This window comes from Mesoplodon bidens, assembly GCF_964165515.1.
Source record: "Mesoplodon bidens genome assembly, chromosome: 15".
NCBI classification, from domain to species: Eukaryota; Metazoa; Chordata; class Mammalia; order Artiodactyla; family Ziphiidae; genus Mesoplodon; species Mesoplodon bidens.
This window is the reverse complement of record NC_138171.1, coordinates 11,389,635-11,412,070: the sequence shown is the minus strand read 5'-3', so window position 1 is coordinate 11,412,070 and position 22,436 is coordinate 11,389,635. Positions and strand designations below refer to the sequence as shown.

At 42.2% G+C, this 22,436-nt stretch overlaps 1 protein-coding gene across 3 annotated transcripts in view; it reads left to right on the top strand.

The window, feature by feature from the left end:
- The window catches only part of PTPN1 (protein tyrosine phosphatase non-receptor type 1), a 68,725-nt gene that overhangs the window by 4,667 nt on the left and 41,622 nt on the right, over positions 1–22,436 (top strand). The window contains exon 2 of one of the 3 annotated variants that reach the window (XM_081255471.1): positions 4,100–4,189. The exons of the other annotated variants lie outside the window; for them this stretch is intronic. The gene's annotated coding sequence lies outside the window, so the exon portion shown is untranslated. The remainder of the gene's footprint in view (positions 1–4,099; positions 4,190–22,436) is intronic. 3 annotated transcript variants of the gene reach the window in all.

Sequence of the window (22,436 nt, the reverse complement as noted above, 5' to 3'; positions counted from 1 at the left end):
GTCACTATGATGTCCTTCCTAGCATCCCAGTGGTCTAGGTTCTCAAATTTTACTTATAATACCGCCGTCACTTCTGGTTTCACATTGCAGAAATTAATGAAACCAGAAGCCTATTAATAAGGTCCCTCAACAATCTCTCCACATCTCCCCCCTGCCCCACTGTGTATATTCTTCACATTATCACTAGAGTAATTGTGTTAAAAACAGACCTGAGTCTGTCACTCCTCTGTTTACTTCTATGCTTTCATTTATCTGTAAGGTCCAAGCTCCTTGGCATGGCAGCCAGGTTCCAGCCATCCCCTCCTGTGTACCTTTTATTCTATAGCCACACGAGCAGGTGCAGTGTTCTCCAGACTCATCCTTCTCTTTCATTCCTTTGTACTTTGGCTCAACACTTTGTTTAGGCTGCCTTTCCCACTCATTCTGGCTTGCGCCTCACAGCTCAAATGTGTGCCCCCTTGCACTAGATTTTGGCTCTCTCACTTGTGTGCTTACATACACCTTCATACCTATCTCTTTTAAAGCCCTGCTCTCCTGGGAGCTGTTCCTTTGTATCCGGGTCCATCTACTGTAGGGTCCAAACTATGGAAGTCAGCTCTTCCATCTTTCTCATTCATCTTGGTGTCCTCTGCACCGGGCACAAAGTGCCTAAGAAATGTTGGGGTTGAATTGATTGTCAGCACTTTGCCCCAGGCCCTGACAATAGAAAGACAAGTCACAGTTCCCACCTCCCATTCTGGGGGAGGAGGAATGGTAGACACAAAAAGATGAGCCTGCATTAGTACTAATAGCAGAGGCCACTCTCAGAGAAAACCAGTACAATTTGAGCCATGGCTTGATGAGGCAGTTTGGTATTGCCTGCTGTGGTGGCTTGGAAGAAAAGCTTGGATGCTTACCCAGTAGGAAGCCCAGTTTGTTTCACAGGAACTTTAAATTTAACAACAAATTTGTACTTGGCCTGAGGCGAACTGAATAGGAAACTTGGAGGTGATATATCTGTCTCTCTAAGAATTATTGAATTACTCTGTTCTCATCACTCTTGACTTGTTCTCACATGCCTTCTAGAAGGGCTTTGCATGTAGCTGGTTTGTAAAATATATTTTGACTGTGGGATTAAAAATATGGTTCTCCATAAAGTAACAACCCTTATAAAACCTGTGATTTCTTTTCGAAGTATAAATGGTAAAGGCAAACATTTTTGGCCTTTGATCAGATCACCCTTCTGGCCAAGAGAGCAGCTTAATCTTTTGCTTTTTCTCTAGTTAGCTCTAACACTAACTAGGCTGAGTGGGTCCCTTCCTTTCTTGGGGCTTCAGTCCCTTCCTGTGTAAAAATGATCCTTGGCTAACTGATCACTGAGTTCTCATCAAGTAATGAAAGTCTTTAATGTGCTCACAAAGAGAGTTTGGTGTTCCTGAAGTAATCCTTGTAACCACTGCTGTGGTTACTCAATTTTGTAAGGTGCGTCGGTGTCGGTGGGTACAGTTAGGCTCACAAATGTGTAAAAGTTTGGTGAGTATAAAGATTCAAAAGAATTGAATCTTTTTTTCCCAGGAGGCGTTGAACATTTTTAATAAGTTGGGTTCCTTTGGTTTAGTAATGTGGGAAAACGAGTGGCACTGACATATGAGTTATGCTTGCAGTTTTTCTCTGAGTAGCAATTGGGTGGTTTTTCCTGTAAAGATAGAGGAACTGATTCTCGAGAATTTACGAAAGATTCAACCCCAGCTAGGTACACAAAGAGTAGCTGCCCTTTATGTTGTAATTTTAGAAAGAAACCAACATCTGGTCTAAACTTCATTTGAAGAGCAGACAAACTTCATTTGAAGAGCAAACAGCTGCCGCGTTTGAGAAGAAAGTACCTAAGGCTCCAGCATTTTAGAAATAATGCTTCACTTTGTAGAAGTGGGCTTCACAGTTTCCCAGCTCCTGCCCTCTCCTTCCTCAAGGCAGCTTGACGTATCACAAGGGTCTTACTGACAGTTTTGTAAATTGTGGACGTCTGAAAGCTAGGAACAAGACCATTTCCCATGGAAGATTCTTTTCCCCCGAAACAAACAGCCAAAGAAAAGTCAAGCCCCCCCAAATCAGTTGATCTTCGGAAGGTGGTACAAGTCACACTGCAGACAAAAATAACTACTGATAAATGATTTTCAGTTTTGTTTTGTTTTTTTCAGTTTGTGACCTGATTCAATTTGCAGTTTTGAATGCTTATGATTCTACCAACGCTGTTTGTAAAGTTTTACGGATACCCCATGGTAATTAGACAGAATTGGTGCTTAAGAAGTTCTACAGCGTGGAATCACAAACGTGGCTTCTTAGCACAGGGACACTTAAGGTCCATATTTTTCTCTGGAAAATATACAGATTCCCTACTACTCTTAATCTAGTAGTGTGCCAGGAAATTCTGAGTCCTTATTAAGGGTTAACTGCTTGTTGAAGCAAACCTTTGGGCTCGAGTGGACTTGTGTCCTAGGCTTCTTTCTCTTTTCCTTGCAGAGCTTTCTTCCCAAAGACTGATTGAGGCACGTTTTCTTTTACAGATGAAGAAGGAAAAGCCTCGGCTGTGTTTGTGGCTTTTGTGGGCAAGCGACACCACTTGCAAAGATAAGATGAGCATAGCAAAACTAGGTTTCCAAAACTGTGTTTTTAAAATTTATTAGTTAGTGATTAGAGAAGGAAAACTCCCTTATCTCTGTTACTCTGTTATGAAACATTTTTTCCCCTGACTTTTTTTTTTCCTTACCTAATGGCTTTGTTACTGGTGCATCTCTTCCTTTTGAAGAGCCTCATTTAAAAAATGCCACGCTAAGTTCCAGGGAACAGCTTAGCTAGTTTTTATTCTGATGAGTACTGATTACTCAGAGAATTATACACTATAGTGAATTGCTTACAGGAAGGTGGACATCAAGTAGTTACTCCGAGTAGTTAGAATTCTCCGAAGAACAGGGGGTTACTTAAAAATGTCTGCACATGAAATCACTTCTGAATATAACTTCACTCAAGAGAACAAATAGGCAAGCTGCATTTAGCATAATACGGTAAATTAGCTTTACATTCCCTCGGTGCTTAAACATTTGTCACTGTTATATTTATCTCTTTTAGATTTTGTATTGCTTCGCTATTCAAATAGTCAGGGCTGGGTTTGCTTCTATAAGGATAAAGGCAAAGTGTGCCTAACTGGGTCATAAATATTTGTGTGGCTCACTTTTGCACAGAGAAAAGAGGCCTCTAAGAAGATATTCAGGGGTGTTTCAGAGGGAGGATACTTTGTTTTGTGTGTTTTGTTGTTCTTGTTGTTTTGCTTTATTTTTACCCTGATTCAAAACGTTATTTTGACAGCATCTTACAGTTAAGAGCATTGCCATTATTGTTCTCCACCACCTGGATACCACCTCCCAGTTGCCAGGGTCTTTTGGATCATCCTCGGAGGTGGGGTGAGGGGGTGAAGCAGAGTGGTGCAGTATCAGGAAGTTGCATTAAGCCACATCAGGTTGACAGGCACAAAGCCACATTTCTGGAGCAGTCCCCAGCACACCGGGTGATATGGCCATGATTGAGGGTTAGCTGGTCCACATCTCCCATGAACCATCCTTGAGAATCCACATCCCCGTGATGTGCCGCGTTTTAATGGGTCCTTTATGTACCTATCATGGCACCATTTCTAAGTGTATTTAAATATTCCTTCATGTCCCACTAACAGTTTTTCTTAATATATCCTAGGAATATTAGTGTCATTAGCAGTATTTTATTTTACCTGTTCTTGTCATAGTACCCAGGTCTGCTACTGTCCCTTGTTTTTCTACTTACTGATAAGAATGCTTTTGAGAGTTTTAGTATTGAAGAGTGCACAGTAGCAGCTGGTAGGATTTATACTCATCGTTTCTTAACCACTCGTTTCCATCCTTTTTGAGCTTGAACTTTCCCCAGAAAACTTATCAAAAACGTAATCATCACGCAGAGAGAATCATGGTAAAAGTAGTTGAAGTTTAACAAACTAGTACCTTTTTTTTTTGCATGAACCCACATTTGTCAACTCAGCTTCCTTTTGCAACATGTTCCACTACTTTATGACAAAAACTTTTGTGTTTCCCAACAGCCTTTGTTCATTGGAAGATGTTGCTTTTGGAAGTAGGAAATAAACGGCTTGAGGAGATGGAGGCAAGCTTTGGTCTGAAGTAGGAGTCTGGTATGTCCCTAGCTCTCTGTGAGAAGCGCATTTGGAGATGGGTGTGGTCCATCATCTGAAATTTCCTATCCTCAGTTTGAGGAGGTGGTTACCATTCTAACCGCTTAAGAACTGCATGGTACATGCTATTTTATCTACAGGGCAAAAGTTAGCGCTAATGGTTTCCCTTGTACTTGCCTTCAAATTAACAAAATGTCATTCTTTGGTAATGTTTACATGCCAGAAGGAAGAAAGGATACAGCTGAAGTTAAAGGATTAAATTGGCATCACACCTTTAGTTTTGTAAATGCTTTTAATGTTTGATTTTTGTAGGTTGATCATAAGGAAGTGTGATAAGTATGTTAGGTTATTTGTGGTTTGAGCTAATTTTAGTCTCTTGTTCACAGCTTGCTTTATATCCTTTGACATCTGCTTTCTAGAAACACAGAGTTTGAATGTAGGACTCAGTTTATATTCTACACTTGGCTACATTTCAAAAAAATATTTTCTCCGTACTTTGGTAGTTGGACACTTTGAAGCATAGTAACATTCTTTTAAAAATCATTGATTCCTTTGCTTCGTGATGTCTCTACTTTTCCAGTAAGTAAATTAGATTCTTTCATAGAGGCTTGGAACTCTTGCTACAAGCCAGTGGCTAAAAGGGTATGGTTGATTACTAGAGGATTTTTAAAAGAGTCTGACTGACCATGAGATGTACTGAAGCAAGGCTTTGATTGGCTGCGTATAGGAAACCTTCCCCACCCTGTCCCCTTAGTTGATAGAGCCTTTTACTCATAAAGGCTGGGCCTTTGTCTCAAAGCTTTAGTCCCAGGCTGCCCTGCCACCCACCCTTAACCAACTCCCCCCAGAGACTTGTGAGGTGATGGAAGAAGAGGACAGGGTTTGGGTTCTGGGTCTGCCTTTGACTGTTGTGGGACCTTGAAGGAGGTAACATTCAGGATCTGTAAAATGCGCTGATTAGACCACATAGCCTTACAGCATGATTGGAATCTAACACCCTACACCTACGTGGTCACACGAGGAGCCAGGAGACTGGGGCAACTTTGCTGGAAAAATGGGGGCTTCACATCCCACTCATGCTAGGTTTGGTAGCCATATATGTTCCATGATCCCCCTTATCTAAAAGTGAGACAGAACTTTAAATTTTCATATTAACTCAAATCAAAACTTTAAAAATCCATTATGTCCTTAAAAAGAATAAAACACCCTGTGTGGGCATAAATCCATTATTTTATAAAATGACTGAATGCCACATTGATGAATGCAGTTTCCTTTGAAATTCTTCTCATGTCTAAAGAGGATTATTGGGTTTTGTAATTGGGCTAAAATCTCCCATCCAAGGGAGAAAGGCACAGTCTGATCCATGTTCTACCCTCATTCATAATAAAACCCAATAACAGCTAACATTTATTGAATTCTGTTATATGCCCCAGGCACTGTGCAAAGTGCTTTACATGCAGTACCATTTATTACACACCATAAATTGGTCTTTAATAGCAGGAAATGTTTTGGGAGGACAATTAGGTGTCAGAGCCTCGATGTTCTTCTTTGCCTGAGGTCTCCCATGTCCTGGACCCAGCTTTACAACGGCACTGTGGCCATGCTCACACTGATACACAACTGCAGGGACAAGGAATTGTGCTTCGCCTCCTGGTTGATTAGCACATAGGAAGAGAGAGTTTGTAGATTTTGACCCTTGCCCATATTTCTGACCTCTTACCTAGATGTCACAAGTTGGCCACCCAGTTATATTTTGCTTGGTTCACACAGTGCTTTAAAGAAAAGGGGAGTTTAAACTTTTGTCATTATTGATACATCAGGAGAAATCACGTACAAATCTGGATTTCTGGCTTCTCTTGAAAACTCTGAAGATCACGCGGCCTGAGCCCACCGTGGCAGTGGTCTGCTGATCTGAGGGGCACGTGTGTATCCTCCTCCCCAGCAGGTCCCCCTGTCCTCGCTTATATGAACTACCCAGCCATGGGACGCACTTGAGTTTGTAGCCTCTACTCCAGACTGGGTTTTTTTCTTTGAATTGTTTATTTTTAAAAAGACGTTTAGGCTTGTAAGTAGTTGGTGTACTATCATTAGATAAAATCAAAGCAAGGGAAGACTAGCTGGAGACATGGTGACTAGTGTGAAAATGCCTGAGGAGGGAGTGCCCTTGACTTCAAAATCCGGGATAAAATCATTAGCCAGGTGCTTCTTTCCTTCCTGCCCTTCCCCCTTCCCTTGTCATCCTTATCCCCTTTCTGCTATTTTGAGGAAGTTAGAAGCTGCCACCATTTTTTTCCACCTCAAGCAACTGAGTGTGACTGTATTTTTGTCCCATGTTCAATTATTTCCACGAACTATTTTTGATGACCAACTTGGAAATTAAATTAGATGGTCAATATGGGACTTGACAAGAAGAATGACTTGCTCAAATAAGTTTGCACTGAAAAATCTAAGAAGTAGTGTTTTTAATGACTTGCTTTGTGACCTGGTTAGGAATGATACCATTTGTCATGTGTCTCAATTCATGATTAGATGGTTTCTCTACCTTATCCTCTCTATCAAGGGATGAAATAAATGATAGCCATGATTGGGGGGAAATATATATATATATATATATATATATATATATATATATATATATATATGTATATATGTTACAAAGAATATGTGTGAAAGGTCTCTGTCCCTGTTCAGCGACAGAAGTACATGTTATATTGTAGGAGATGCTATTCCTTTGGTCCCTCTTGAACATCTCTTCTTCCATAGAGGTATATTGTATATGACAAATTAGAACAAGCAATAGATAGGGAAGATTCTTTACCATTATAAAACAATCAGGATCCTTGTTCTAAGTTTTGTACCTTTTCCCCTCCTAAAGCTGAATCCCAGGAGGACAAAACCAACTCAGTGTTTTAGCACTCTTGAATCGTGTGACATGATGGCATTGGCCATTTAATACTTTTTTGTATATATGAAATTAAAATCAATAACTGGAGATCAGTTTCTCCATGAAGCTTTTCATCTCCCCTTTATTTCCTCTTCTGTTCTGCAGTGGTAAGCTCCTTTCAGGCAGAGTCCGTTCACTCATTCAAGTTCATGAGCTAGGGGCCGGGCTCTGCTAGGCAGGGAGGGTAAGTGGTGAGCAGGAAAGACACAGTTGGTCCTTGCTGTTAAGCTTAACAGTGCATCCAGCAAAGGGGCTGGGTAGAGACAGTGCCAGTTCAGAGTGATGAGAGCTCTCATAGGCGTAGGCCTGGGTACTTGCGGACTCTAAGGAAGAGGCATTTGGGAGAAGGAAAAGCAAGCGGAAGAGCTGTCAGGTAAAGATAGTCTATAAAAGTAATATCTAAGTGGAGATTCCAAGGGCAGGCGGGAGTGAGCCCCTTATGTTCTCCAGTCCCCTAATCTGGGTTCAGGCCTCCTTGCCCTTCTCTGTTCACGTTAAGTGTTAAATTACCTAAGCTTGAAAGCATGGGAGCATATTTAACTTTCTTCCTCTTTGTTCTTAACCCTCTGCCTCCCATCCACCCCTTGCCCCTCCACGATTCATATGCATTGTCTCTCTTTCTCTTAATCTATTTTTTTTCCCTCTCTCCCTTGCCATTACTTCTCACCTTGACTGTGATAATGGCCTCAGAATCCTTCTAATAGGGTGACTTAGTGAAGGCTACAATATGTCACTGACCTCATGTTGCCGCCGTGTAGTGCAGTCACCTGTGTAGGTGTCTTCTCTGGCAGGATGTTTGTGTTATCGTCCGTGCGTTAACAGTGTTAACGGACAGTGCGTTACACTTAGTAGGCAGGTAGTACGGTATTGATTGCAATGAAGTGATGGCTTTTATATAAATACTTTTATTTTTCTTATCCAGGTATTTATGCAGATACTCTTCAGTCCGTACAAAAAGCAGAATTATCTTTTATGACACAAAATGTTTTTTAAAAAGAGTCTTTAAGTATAAGCCTGATTCGGTAAGTACAAATGGAAAATATGTGGCTATCCCCCTGATTTGCAGATGACACTATAAGAAGAAAGGTCTTATTTATTCATTTTGAATTTTAAAGGATGTTTTTAATGGTGTTGGCTGGCTTATCCCATTATGTGGTCTGTTCATTAGCAGTTCTCTGTACATAGACGGCTTTGTTCGAGTGAGTCTTTCAAATCAAGTACCTTGTAAAATAACTCAAGTTTACTGATAATTTATCCTAGTTTTAAATGACTAAGTGATAGGCTTTAATTTTTAGGCATTTTAACATTTTTGGATATGATTACATATTCTGAGACTTTGTGATTTAAACACAAAAATTATCATCTTGAGCAATTCTGAATGAGTTGCTGATTGCTGCCTGTTTTCCGTTCACATACTTACTAAACTCATTCCTTGCTGTGTCGGAGCAGTCAGACTTGGATATCTGCAAACCATTAAGGTTGTGTAACTTCTTTTCTTTTTTCCTTTTTCTAATTCTGGCTTTGAAGATCATGTGTGGAAGTAGTACTGGATTCGATTTTTTAAAGAAAAATTGTTGATTACTAGTCATTACAGATTTGAAAAGGGAAGAGTTTTTCTTATCAGTGGAGGACAAAGTAGAGTAAAAGAAGCTTTGACTGTTTTTCCTTCACTGGTGAAGGAGGATGTTTCAATGTGGCTTCTGTTTTTGTTTTTCCTCCTTCCGGTTTTATTTTAGAGTCATTTACATGTCACTGAATGGATACTGTAGAACATCCATAGCAGAAATAGATGTATGGAGTAGAAAAACAATAGTTCACAGGCCTCTCAACAGAGTCACTAAACATAGCTTTTTTTTTTTTTTTTTTGGCTTCATTGGGTTTTCGTTGCTGCACGCGGGCTGTCTCTAGTTGCAGCGAGTGGGGCTACTCTTCATTGCAGTGCACAGGCTTCTCATTGTGGTGGCTTCTCTTTTTGCAGAGCACGGACTCTAGGTGCGTGGGCTTCAGTAGTCGTGGCACGCAGGCTCAGTAGTCATGGGGCACAGGCTTAGTTGCTCCGCGGCATGTGGGATCTTCCCGGACCAGGGCTCGAACCTGTGTCCCCTGCATTAGCAGGTGGATTCTTAACCATTGAGCCACCAGGAAAGCCCCTAAACATAGCTATTAAATGGACAGAATATTGCAGGGGGGAAGCAACCGTTTTTAAGATGGAAGTGAATAAGAAAGCATTATAAAAATAGATCCTTAATAGAAGTCCAAACTCTGGATAAGACCCTGGTTCACTGATTATGCTTTGTCTTAGGACTGGAGGGGAGGTGTAGATGTGTGTGTGTTGGGGGTGGGAGTATGAATCTTAGAGAGGATTCCAGCAGGCATTCCCGGTCAATAAATTGCCTTTGGGGGAATTGTTTAATTACTTGCCTGTATCATGCTGGTCATGTTTTAAGTGGGCCCCTCTGCATCCCTCCCTCTCCCCTTAATTTACCTGGCTCACAACGTGTCCTCTTTTCCACAGCTGCTGTCGCCCCTGGGTCACGTCAGTGTTCCCTTGGGCAGTCCATCCACCATCCTCACCTCCTCCCCTGGAAATTTCATGTCCCTCTCCTTTTGCCGTCTCCTTCCCATAGGGCACGCCCTGGCCCTTGGGATCTTTTCTGCCTTTGCCACCTCATTAGACTCAGACCTTTCACTCTCCAATCACAGCCTCCTGTGCTTCCACGCTCCCTCACTCAGTTACTTCCCTCCTCTGGGTTTACTCTTCCAGCCAGATTTCCAGCTGCTCCTTTCCAGCGCCAGTCCTCCCTTCCCTTCTTACGTGGCCGGTCAGTCCCTTGAAATGCTGCCTCTCCAATATCCCCGTGTAGCCCTTCTGCCCATCTTCTTTTTTTTTTATTTATTTAATTTATTTTTATTTTGGCTACGTTCGGTCTTTGTTGCTGTGTGCGGGCTTTGTCTGGTTGCGGCAAGCGGGGGCTACTCTTCTTGGCGGTGGCCTCTCTTGTTGCAGAGCACGGGCTCTAGGCGCGCAGGCTTCAGTAGTTGTGCCACGCGGGCTCAGTAGTTGTGGCGCACGGGCTTAGTTGCTCCGTGGCATGTGGGATCTTCCCGGACCAGGGCTCGAACCCGTGTCCCCTGCATTGGCAGGCAGATTCTTAACCACTTTGCCACCAGGGAAGCCCCTGCCCATCTTCTTGCCATCAGCATACCAGACCAGCTCTACCTGGACCAGGCCAGCCACCTGCTTTTCTCTTCCTGGGCCCAGGCCCCTAGGTGCTGCTGGAGAAAAATCTCCTGGTTTTGCAGATTGAACCACTAGAAGGAAGTCAGGTCCGTAACCTCAGATCTGTCTCCCTCGGCTCCTGGCTGGCAGATCTGAAGCTTGCCTGTCATCCTTTCTGCCTCGTTTCTCTCACAAGGAAAAAGGAGCCTTTGTTCCCGTCGATGGCAGCCTTACATCTGCGCTCTTCATACCTTCCCATCCCACCTGCTCAAGGCGTCTTGCACCAGTAGCTTAGTGTTTCTTTTAGGTATGTGTCCTTAGCCCTCCCTCTATGTTACCATCTTTCTTGAACCATTTAAACATTTTCAGGCTTCCTCCGGCTGCGACTCCCCCTCTAGTCACTGCTCTCCAGCTGAAATGTTTGAAATAAATAAGTCACTGCGTCCATTGTTCACCTCCCAGTCACTCCTCGACTGAGGGAAGCTAGGCTCCACCCTGCCACGCCACTAAAATAATTCTTCACTGGGTCACTGTTAGCTTCCTTGTTGCTAAAGCCAATGATTCTTTGCATCCTTATCATAACACCATTTAACATGGTTGACCTCTATTTGCTTCTTGAATATTCTCTAACTGCAGTTTCCATAACTCTCTCTTTTCCTTTTTCTTTCCTTTTGTATATTCTCCTTTTCTAGCTAGTTAGTCCCAGCTCTCACTCTTGGGCTTCTCTGCTCATCTGCTGGGGGTCTCCCTATGCTACCACTTTCATCTGACTCTGTTCTTCTTAGGCTGTTTCAGTTGTTCACCCAGAGGTAGTAACAGCCCTTGAATTCAGAGCGGGCTCATAGACATTCTTGCACTCTGGTGTAGCTTCCAAAACACTTTTCGTTCCTGAAATGTAAGGCTCCCTGTCTCCCACAGGGCCTTTGCGTATACTGTTTCCTCTGCCTGGAACATTCTCCCTCACTAGTTCTTGTTCTTCCTTCCAGTTCCATCTTAGGCATCCTCTTTTAGGATGCTTTCTCAGATTTCCCCAGGTAGGTGCCTCTTACAGGTTTTCCCATGGCCCCTGTACTTCCACTTTCATAGTACTTTGTGTGATTATACTGTAAGGATACCCATTGTTCTGTAGTTGCCTGTTTACTTACCTATTGCCAAGTTACCTGTCTTAAAAGGGGCAGGATTGCTTTTGTTTGCGTCATTTCTGTCTCTTTGATCCAATATAGTGCCTGGCATATAAAAGTACCCAATAGGTAGTTCCTGAATGAGTAGATAAGCTATGCTATTTGGGTTCATGAATTGGAAATGGTTGATAGGGAGGCATCAAGTGTATAGTATTGTGCAAACCATGTGTTACTGACCCACGATCAACTTAGCATACATTTTGCTTTCTCTCTCACCCTTTATATTATGTGTGGAACAGCCCCCTCCCCCATTGAAATTAGAAGCCCTTCTGAGCGGGAACTGGGTGTCATTCTTGGTGTCTCCCGCCAGTGCCTTGAACGTAGCTGAACTTCATTTCAGTGAGCCTAATCCCAGATAGATAGACACATATACAGTAAGTCCCCTACATACGAGTGAGTTCCATTCTGAGAGCGCATTCGTAAGTCCAATTTGTTTGTAGGTCCAACAGAGTTAGCCTAGGTACCCAACTAACACAACCGGCTGTATAGTACTGTACTGTGATAGGTTTATAATACTTTCCACACAAATAATACATAAAAAACAAACAAACACAAAAAATAAAGAAAACATTTTTAATCTTACAGTAAGTACCTTGGAAAGTACAGTAGTATAATACAACAGCTGGCATATAGGGGCTGCCATTGAGTGATCAGGCAAGAAGAGTTACTGGAGGAGGGAGAGGAGGTGGGAGGTGGTAGACCTGAAGGATCGTGAGCAATAGGAGATGGAGGGCAAGCTGCAGTTTCACTCAGGCCTTACGTGATTGGACATGCGAACGCACATTCGCATCTTTGAAAGTTCGCAACTTGAAGGTTCATATGTAGGGGACTTACTGTGTACCCTCGGTGGAACTAAGTCTCATCTGTAACCCATCCTTGTCTTCCTCGGCTGGTCCTGCTTCGGGGCCGTGCACAGCCCATGCCACTCTGGAGGGGCAATTTCCCTGTGGTTTCTTAGTTCTTGTGTTCCAGCATGCTGGCCAAGTATGAGAGACGTCAGCGGTATGAGAGTCTCCCTCATTGAAACTTCATAGGTTTGGTAGCTGGGACTGACCAATGCTGACAGGAAATAGAGGCATTTATTAAAAGCCAGAGTTGTCAACTTGCAGGATGCAGAGCTCTTGTTAGCATATGATTTTATGGTTGGTTTGGTGCTCCTCTATGCAAGTAAAGAACTGGATAAAAATGGCAGGAGCGTGCTTGGGTCTCTAAAGTTAGATCCCTTTTCCTAAGTAATTTGCCTTTAGAGTTTCATTTGTTTGGAATTTCCTGAGATTTTGATCTTGCCAGAAAGTTTCCAGCAAAACAAAATTCTGGGCAGGTGAAGCATGTGCATGTGAAACGAAATCATTGCTTTCGTTTTCAACTCTTTTCTTAACATATTATCCTTGGTTCAGCCCTGAAGGTTATTCTATTTTTTGTGGATCTCAACTTTTCTCTCATCTTCTGGTTCTTTCAAAATGAGCGGTATTGTTTGAATGGAGAAGAGGAGGAGAGGAATAAAAATAAATGTAAAAGCTTTGTTCTTGCCTAGGCAGGCTTGGCTTTATATTAGTAGCTTGGAGCAGAATGACATGTCTAGTCTGGTGAAGAAGGGATATTTCGGGTTGGTTTGGCTTCTTGTGGGTTTGATTTTTTTTTTTTAAAGGTTTGTCTTTTAAACCAGAATTTTTCTGTGAATGTAATCAAATTTAGATAAACGCACTTAGTTTCACAATTTGCAGGGCACACTTCTGTTACCTGTGTTAAACACGAGTCATTGTGGTGAATGACTTGGGTCAGGGTTGTTTCTCAAATGGACTGAGATCTGGCATGATTAAGTGGTCACAGAGCAGACCTGTAACCCAAGAGAATTCTTTTCTTCCCGGTCCAGTGTCCCTTCCTTCAGACCTGCTGCTTTCCCAGAGCCCTAGGAATGCCTTTCATCAGAGTAGCCGTGATTAAACGGAATAGAGGTTTCCTGTTGGACTGCAGCGCTCACCTGCCTTCATTCTGTTCATCTCAGAGCAGAGGTTCTGGATCCTCAGTGTTACTTACTGAGATTTTTTTAAACATAAAAGTGCCTTTAACAAGTTTGAAGGCCAGAGGTAGAACAGTTGAGAACAAAGTAGAAATAGTGTTAAAGACAGAGTTGTTGGCAGGAGTCTTGCGAAACGTGTTGAAGATGGTATGGGAAGCGGCCAGTGTGTTGGTTTCACACCTACTTGTATGGTCCCCGTGTTGTAGTCTGTGTGTTACCGAGTCCCCACCCACCATCATCCTCTTTGTCTTGCTCTCCCCCATCCTTGCTTCCCCTCCTCACCACCCTCTCCCCCCATGGCCACCACAACCACCACTAGCAATTACCAACATGTTGGATCTCGAGGCTGCTTCCCTATAAGGATGTGGGGCAAGTGGGGTTGGCCATTGACGTCGTTACCAAGCTCTGTGGGCTCTCTCACTGTGTGCCTCGTGACGTTTGATTGGCTGCAAACTAGCAATAAACTGCTTCTTCTGCTATCTAATCTGTAGTTGCTTTCTATCTCTGTATTTAAGGGTACATCTATAATCTACCAATGCCAGTTGAAGAGGATAGATGATAGAAGCAACCGAATGCTTAAGCAAGTTGGGAGAGATGCTGATAGACAGCCAGAAAACTACAACAGCCTGTAAAACAGAACAGGCTCAGTTTGTGGCAGAATTTTGTGCTCAAGAGTTTTGTTTTTTGTTTGATTTTTAATATGCCTGTTTTGTCCTTTTTTAAATTGATAGTCTTTAAATAAAAAGCTACGGCCAGTCTTGTTTGTATGTCATGGAGTCCCTGGCTGTGAGGCTCAAAGTTTATTACTATCCAGAGTGTCCCCTTAAATCTCTTTGGGTCAGTTCATGGGAACAATGTTCAGATGGACTTTTCTGGCTGGCAGAGAGTCCACTGGTCACCAAGCATGAAAGTACAGACAGTCCCTAATACATAAATGTGTCTGCTTCAAAAGGTTGAAAGTTAGTTGTCTGGGACTCTGAACATATTTTCTGTAGAATCAGTGCTATGAATCGTGGTTAAGTTCCAAGCTTACCCTGGTACCTATTTAATCTGCAGTATACCTGAAGTATTCCTATTAATATCATATGTGATTTTCCCATAAAATTATTATATATGATGATGATTCCTATATATAATATTTAATATTATACATAATAATGATTTTATGAATAAAAACCATTCTGGGTTCCATCTGGGGGGGTAGTGTGTGTGTGTATGTGTGGGGCGTGGCTATAGGTGTGTATTAATACATCCCCTTCTCATGCAGCCTTGCCACTGGAAGTGGTTTTTCTTCTCACCTCCAAGTAATATGGACTCTCATGGATTTTGGAGGAGAGGCTGGATTCAAGGATGCAGCGGGTAGGTTAGAGCCATGAGGAATAGATTAGGCTGGCATTTCTGGGGCTAGAGAACAATGACAGCTCCCAGGACACTTCTTGGGCTTGGCTGTCTCTTCATTACCCCCTTTTGTCTTCTTCTGGGGTCCCCAGGCATTGACCTTTTTTTCCTTGGTTACCGTTTTTTTTTTTTTTTTTGCTTGGACCAGGGTTTTTGCCTCTGGTCTACAACTGAATTTTCTATCAGGGTCTCCTGCTTTTGAAATAAATATATAGTCTTTTTGAGGTTTTCAAAATTAAATGTTGTGGCAGAGTTATCACATGTTAATTTTGCTGTGAGAAATTGTAGAATCCCAGATGACTGATCTTTATGATCTTTATAAACTGCACCTGTATTTCCATTTCATTCTCCTGTGTTATATATCACATTGCAGAAAATAATAGCTTTTATAATTAATACTGCCTCTCTTGGTTATATTTCTTATCTAAGATTTGTTTTCAGATAAGACCTTTTCATGACAGTACACAAAACCGTACAGCGCACTTCCTACTTAAATCCTCTGAAACTGTCCGCAGCAGTATTTCAGAGTCCAAAATGACTTCTGCCAGGAGACTGGATAAACCTTTGGGTAGGTGGTCTCTGTGGTCTCTGATGACTTGATTTGTGCTTCACCTGGTACAAAGAAATCTTTTAGGGTAAGGACAGGCTGCATTAGCTGGTCATAGCAAATGGGACCTCGGAGAGCATCTGAATGGCACAGCAGGCCTGGCCCTGGCAGCCTTGTGATAAAAGGGTTTGCCTCCAGGGCCATCATCTCCCATAAATATCACATTCCCCTCCCTGAACCCACAGGCACCCAAGTTGCACCTCATTTTTGTCCACAACCAAGCACTGCTGAGATGCTGAGGCATTGGGCTCTTAGCTGATGGTGATAGTTGGTCTGGGTGTTTCCATTTAGCAGTTTGCTGCTTTTAAACTAGCTTGTGGAGAGCTGCAGGGCTGGAGGTTCCCTGCTAGTTCATGTTCGGCTTTTTGTCCCTCACTTGACAGCTGCTATTTCACCTCTCAGCAGAAAGGGACACTGTGCCCACCCAAGCCCACCCAGAAAGGAAGGTGTGATGTACCACTTCTGAAAGGTTCAGTCTGGCATCATTGTAAACAAGAAGGTGGGTCAGGTGGGGCTGGAGGTGGGACGTGGCTGCTCCCCAGAACTACAGATTGTTCTACAAGTGCATTCTGGCATAGTGTGATGAAAGTTTCTGGCATTTTATTCCCCTTAATAATCGTGAGCACAGAAGGGGTAGGGGGAGTGGGGTTGTCTGGCCACAGAAGCTGTCATATTAAACAGCACTTTCTGGTTTTAGCAAGTTTTATCCAAATGAGACTTCAGATTTTCTCTCTCTAATTTACTGGCAGTTCTTCTGAAAATGTCTAATTATTTTGCCAGAAAATCACTCAGGCACTTAAGCCTTTTTTTTTTTTTAACCTGTGCAAATATGTTACATTCTTTTTTTTCTTTCTTTTTTTTTTTTTTTTGCGGTACGCGGGCCTCTCACTGCTGTGGCCTCTCCCGCTGCGGAGCACAGGCTCCGGACACGCAGGCTCAGTGGCCATGGCTCACGGGCCCAGCCGCTCCGCGGCATGTGGGATCTTCCCGGACCGGGGCACGAACCCGTGTCCCCTGCATTGGCAGGCGGACTCTCAACCACGGCGCCACCAGGGAAACCCATGTTACATTCTTTTAAAATAGATCAGATAGAAATGGGAACCCGTAAGATTTTATATATTTTCTAATGCATTCTTTTTATATTAAATAGATTTCTGTAGACTTTCTCATGTTTTTGTTTAGAGGATGTATTTTGTAATGTAGAGCACGGCTTTACCTTGTCTTGTAAGCTTGATATATTTTTTTAACGACCCAGCATTTTTTTCCTGTATTGTGAAATCCACTGAGTAATTATAAAATCAGTAGACACGTGTTTACAAGTTAATATGTGTATCTATCCTTAGTTGCACTAACTCAAAAGCTAAAGTAACCTTCAGTTCTTTGATTTACCCTTACATCCAACTGATTGCCAAGTCCTCCAACTTCATTCTTTTTTTTTTTTTTTTTTTTTTGCGGTACGCGGGCCTCTCACTGTTGTGGCCTCTCCCGTTGCGGAGCACAGGCTCCGGACGCGCAGGCTCAGCGGCCATGGCTCACGGGCCTAGCCGCTCCGCGGCATGTGGGATCTTCCCGGACCGGGGCATGAACCTGTGTCCCCTGCATCAGCAGGCGGACTCTCAACCACTGCGCCACCAGGGAAGCCCCTCCAACTTCATTCTTGAAATGTGCATCTGAACCTCTTTCCTTCTTTCCTCATCCTCTTCCCTTGTCTCCATTCAGGCCCTCCTCATCTCTGGCCTTTTATGGTCCCTTCAGCTGGTTCAGGCTCTTTGTTTCCATCCTGTCTTTCATGGGACAAGAAGTGATATCCCTGTCCTACTTGAAAACTTCCAGTGGCTCCCCGTTGCTGGGACTGTAGTCTCCTGATTCCTTGGCCTCACCTAACACAGGTGCTTAAAGCAGGTCTGGGTAAGGGTGTTGGTTTAGCTCTGCTGACCAGCACCCCTGCCCCACCCCTTCCCCACACATTCCAAACTGGGTTGTCACTGGTGCTGTATCTTCTGTCTGCTGAGCGGCCACCATTCACCCTCCTTTCAGCACACAGGCCCTGCCTCAGTGGAGCACGTGCCTCCCGCCCCCGACACTGAGCTGACTTTTCTGTTAAGTTCCCTTTTTTTTTGTTCTATGGGAAATATTAACATGCTTTCTCTGTTACCTCTGTGAATGTATTAATTTTCCCTAATTCACCTGAGGAATCCATCTCTCTAGGGGAAAATTAGGATTTGGTTACAGGAAGAAAGCCACTGAGAAAGAACGTATTCTGCTTCTGACATGCCAAATAGCATTTTTTGCAGTGTGCTGTTCCTTTTTAACACTTAATAATATTTTATGGACTTCCCTGGTGGCGCAGTGGTTGAGAATTTGCCTGCCAATGCAGGGGACATGGGTTCGAGCCCTGGTCTGGGAAGATCCCACATGCCACAGAGCAACTAGGCCCATGAGCCACAACTACTGAGCCTGCGTGTCTGGAGCATGTGCTCTGCAACAAGAGAGGCCACGATAGTGAGAGGCCCGCGCACCGCGATGAAGAGTGGCTCCCGCTTGCCACAACTAGAGAAAGCCCTCGCACAGAAATGAAGACCGAACACAACCAAAAAAAAATAATAATGATAATATTTTCTGTGATTTGCTATTTTAATTCTATTGCTTATATATTATTTTCTTCTTTGCTAGAACGTGAACCCTCTGAGGATATGGGATCATGTCTTTTAGATCTTCGTATCCTCAGTACTGAGTGTACTGTAGTGTCTGGCCTAGTGTCACCTTGCGGACTTATATCATGCACTCAGTTAACCTTGCTTAAACTATACATACTGCCACAAGCAAAAAAGAGAAATTCATTTAAATACCACATTGTCCTATCAGACCACACCTTGATAATCCTCTGTAGGGAAAGGGAGACTACCGGTGAAAGAGAAACAAAAGAAGTTAAGATCCGGGCTTTAAAATATCTAAAGCTTCGATGCTGGCAATTTAAAGTAGTTTTTCCAAGGTTTTAATCTTAATTGCATGAAATTTTTGCCTCACAGCTAACTATAGAATTTAGTTGCCATATAAGATGGCATTTCTGTACTCCCTTCAGAAATGCTTGTGGAATTAAATAAACCATATTTAAGACTCAGCACTTAAGGGTAATCTACCTAACAATTATTCTCAACAGACGAGTCATAATTTGTCCTATAAACCATTATGATGGTCACTTATAAATTCATATAAATTATGTTGGCACTTAATTCATTACAACTTTATTGGGTGCCTGTGGATGCCAGGCAGTGTGCTAGGCAGTGACAAGTACAGGGGTGAGGGTGATAGGGAACACACACCTGTGGTCTCGTTAATAGTCATAGGAGAGAGATGACATGAAACAGTCACACAAACTATTAATTGTGGAGGAAGTGCCATGAAAGAAGAATAAAAGGTACAAGGAGAGTGTTGAAGAAGGGGCTTTAAGCAGGTATGAAGGGGTCAGTGAATCCTTGGGTGAGGCCTACAGGGTGGGGTGGGTGAGTCAGTTAGAAGTGGCTTAGCAATTTTCAGGAACGCAGGGAAGGCATGCACAGCCTGAGCATTGGTCACCAGAGTATGTCACCTCCTGAGATAATGACTCCCAGAAGTTTATTATTCACTGGCAGAAAGTAGTACTTCCCCTTTGTTTATACACGTTTTAAAAATTAAGGATTTGTCTTATACTAGAATCCCCTGATTTGTTGAACAGTCCTGTATTCACTATACTCATTCATATTCCTTGAGATTTTATAAAATATTCTTAAACTACCTGAAGTCTTGATTATATCCTTTCAACCCTTGTTAAGAATTCTTACTTTTGTAATTTATACTATATTTCATTATATAATGATATATTTACTATGGAAAACAAAAAAGAATAAAAGTTCTCTTTATCCCTGTCACTGCAGAGTATAACTACTATAAACATTTTGTCTGTATTCTGCCAATCATATTTTAATTGAAATTTTTATTGAGATAATTACAGATTCATGTGAAGTTGTGAGAAATAATACAGAGAGGTCCTTTGTACACTTTGCCCAGTTTCCTTCACCGTGATAACACTGTGCAAAACTGTAGTACACTATCACAGCCAGGACATTGACATTGACAACAGTTTGTCCATCTTATCATATTTCCTCAGTTTTACTTGGGCTCGTTTGTGTGTGCATTATTTGTTTCCCATAAACTCTTGTATTAGTAATGCTATTTTTTTTCTTTCTTTTTTGCGGTACGCGGGCCTTTCACTGTTGTGGCTTTTCCCATCGCGGAGCACAGGCTCCGGACGCGCAGGCTCAAGCGGCCATGGCTCACGGGCCCAGCTGCTCCACGGCATGTGGGATCTTCCCGGACCGGGGCACGAACCCATGTCCCCTGCATCGGCAGGCGGACTCTCAACCACTGTGCCACCACGGAAGCCCAGTAGTGCTATTTTTTATGTGATTTCATTCTAGTTTTTTTTCTTTTCTGCCCTCAAAAAGCACCCCCTCTCCTAATCTTATATCCCTCTCCGTGCCATTATGTGTTTTCTCTAAACTTGTTTCAAAAAGCAGCTACCTATAAGAGAAATAAATAGATTAAAAACGGGATAATCAGTCCTAATGTACTTTACCAGCTTACTGATTGTTTATAGACAGTTTAGCCAGTTTATAGTTTCTGGCCTTGCTGCTGAAAGATACTCTGGGTGGTTTCTAACCAAAAGAGAACCATTTAGTGCCATTCAAAATTGAAGTATCAACAGTGTCTGAAAAGGGCCTGACAGTGATGTAAATGTCAAGTTGCCTATAATTTAAGCAGAACAGAGTAAGTAGAAGAATAAACATGTACCGGGAAAGTACAGGTAACAAAGGAGGCTTAGAGATCTTTGCTGTTATTTCTTGAGTGAATATTCTTCTGAGGTCGTCTGTCTACTGACTCCCCCTCTGTCGGACAAATAACCAAAAAGATAATCACCACTTGGTTGCTGCACGTGTAGTCAGTTGATTTTCGGTGGCCATATGATTTTCATATGTGGTCTGGTTTTCAGTGTTGCTTGAATTTTCTCAATGCTCCCGTTGGGAAAATTCAGAAAATACCCCCAATTTTCAATTTTGGAGTAAAAAGGAAAGAAACAATAGGACATATGAAAAGTAAAAAGGAAGTTGTTTTAAAGTACTGTAACTGAGTTCAGAAAGCATGAATAGAGCAGGAGAGAAGCCAGGATGAGTGATGCTAGTCATCAAGTGGCATGGGGTCGCTAAAAGCACATCAACCAGATAGTCAGCTTGAAAAACTTTAAAAGGAGGAGATAATTGCCAAGGGACTCTATCCAAGCAAATGGAAAGAACTTGAGAAGAAAACTAGTTAGGCGTGATTGTCTTGTTAGAGTTTGGATGGTGAGAGAAGGGAGCTCTTTCTGTCCAGAATAGGATCTCTCAGTGGAGGTTAGGCTCTCACTAATGAAAAATAACTGTTGAGTTCTGGCTGACCTTATTCAGCAGCTCTTAATAATTAAAATTTAATAACATATGAATATGTGGAAGCTACTTCAACAAGAGAATCTGTTTCTCAAACCTAACTGTTAAAATGCTGAAGTTGTTTTTATCTTAACCCAGCTGTTATTGAACATTATTTTGGAGGCTCTAGATAAAGTAATAAGATAAGAAAAGTAAATCATTGCTAAACAATTGGGAGAAACGGATATATTCTATTTGCAATGTGATTGATCAACCTAGAAAACAAGTTTAAGAAAAATTACATGAGTAAATGAAGGTAGGTTAGATGGCTGGATAAAAAGATTTTATCATAGAATAATATGTATAATGTGGGCCTATCTATGTAAAAACAAATAGTAAGAATTCATAAATAATGAATTCATTATTTAAGAATTCATTGTTTATTTTGCATGTTTGGAGGAGTAGACAATACTAGACTGTTAGCGGTTAAGTTTTTTCATTACGTCTTTGTATTGTATACACTGGACATGTTATTTTTATAATTTTTGAGGAGGAATTTTATAATAAGTCTTTCAGTATTTAGGAATGCTTATATTTTCTAATGACTCCTTCTATACTAATATCTTTATTATATACCCCTAGTACCCTCAGTTTTTGCATATTACTGTGATTCCCTTCTGTGAGCCGTATTGAAGTTACCTAGTAATCAACTATTCTTCCCTTCCCTCTCCCCCCAGCACCTGATTTGAAATATTCTCAGTTGTTATCTGAAGAGTCTCAGTCAATCTCCATAAAACTATTAGCAAGATTATTCTCTTTTTTAAAAACTCTTCCTGTTCTGCTTTCCACACTGCCTTTGGTGGTTGTACTCTACATTATATAGTACACCATCTCCCTTACAGCCATCCTTTTATCTTAGACCTACTAGTAAATATTAATGCTCACTATCAGTTGTTCCCTAAATCTCTCTAGCCATTTTGGTTGCTTGATGCTCATTCTCTACTAGATTCTTCAGGAATGGTTTATAGAAACAATATTCTGGGAATTAACAGTGCATGCTCATAACAGTTTGCAGCTTTAATATTTGAAGGCCATATGGTCTGTATATAGAAATCTTTGGATCACATTTTATTTCCTTAAGTAATTTAAGTATGTTATTCCACTGTCTTGCGTTATGAAGCATTGCTGTGGATGTTTGATGGTCTAATTTTTTGCCATTAAAAGTGACTTGGGGGCTTCCCTGGTGGCGCAGTGGTTGAGAGTCGGCCTGCCGATGCAGGGGACACGGGTTCGTGCCCCGGTCCGGGAGGATCCCACATGCCGCGGAGCGGCTGGGCCCGTGAGCCATGGCCGCTGAGCCTGCGCGTCCGGAGCCTGTGCTCCGCAACTGGAGAGGCCACAACAGTGAGAGGCCCGCGTACCGCAAAAAAAAAAAAAAA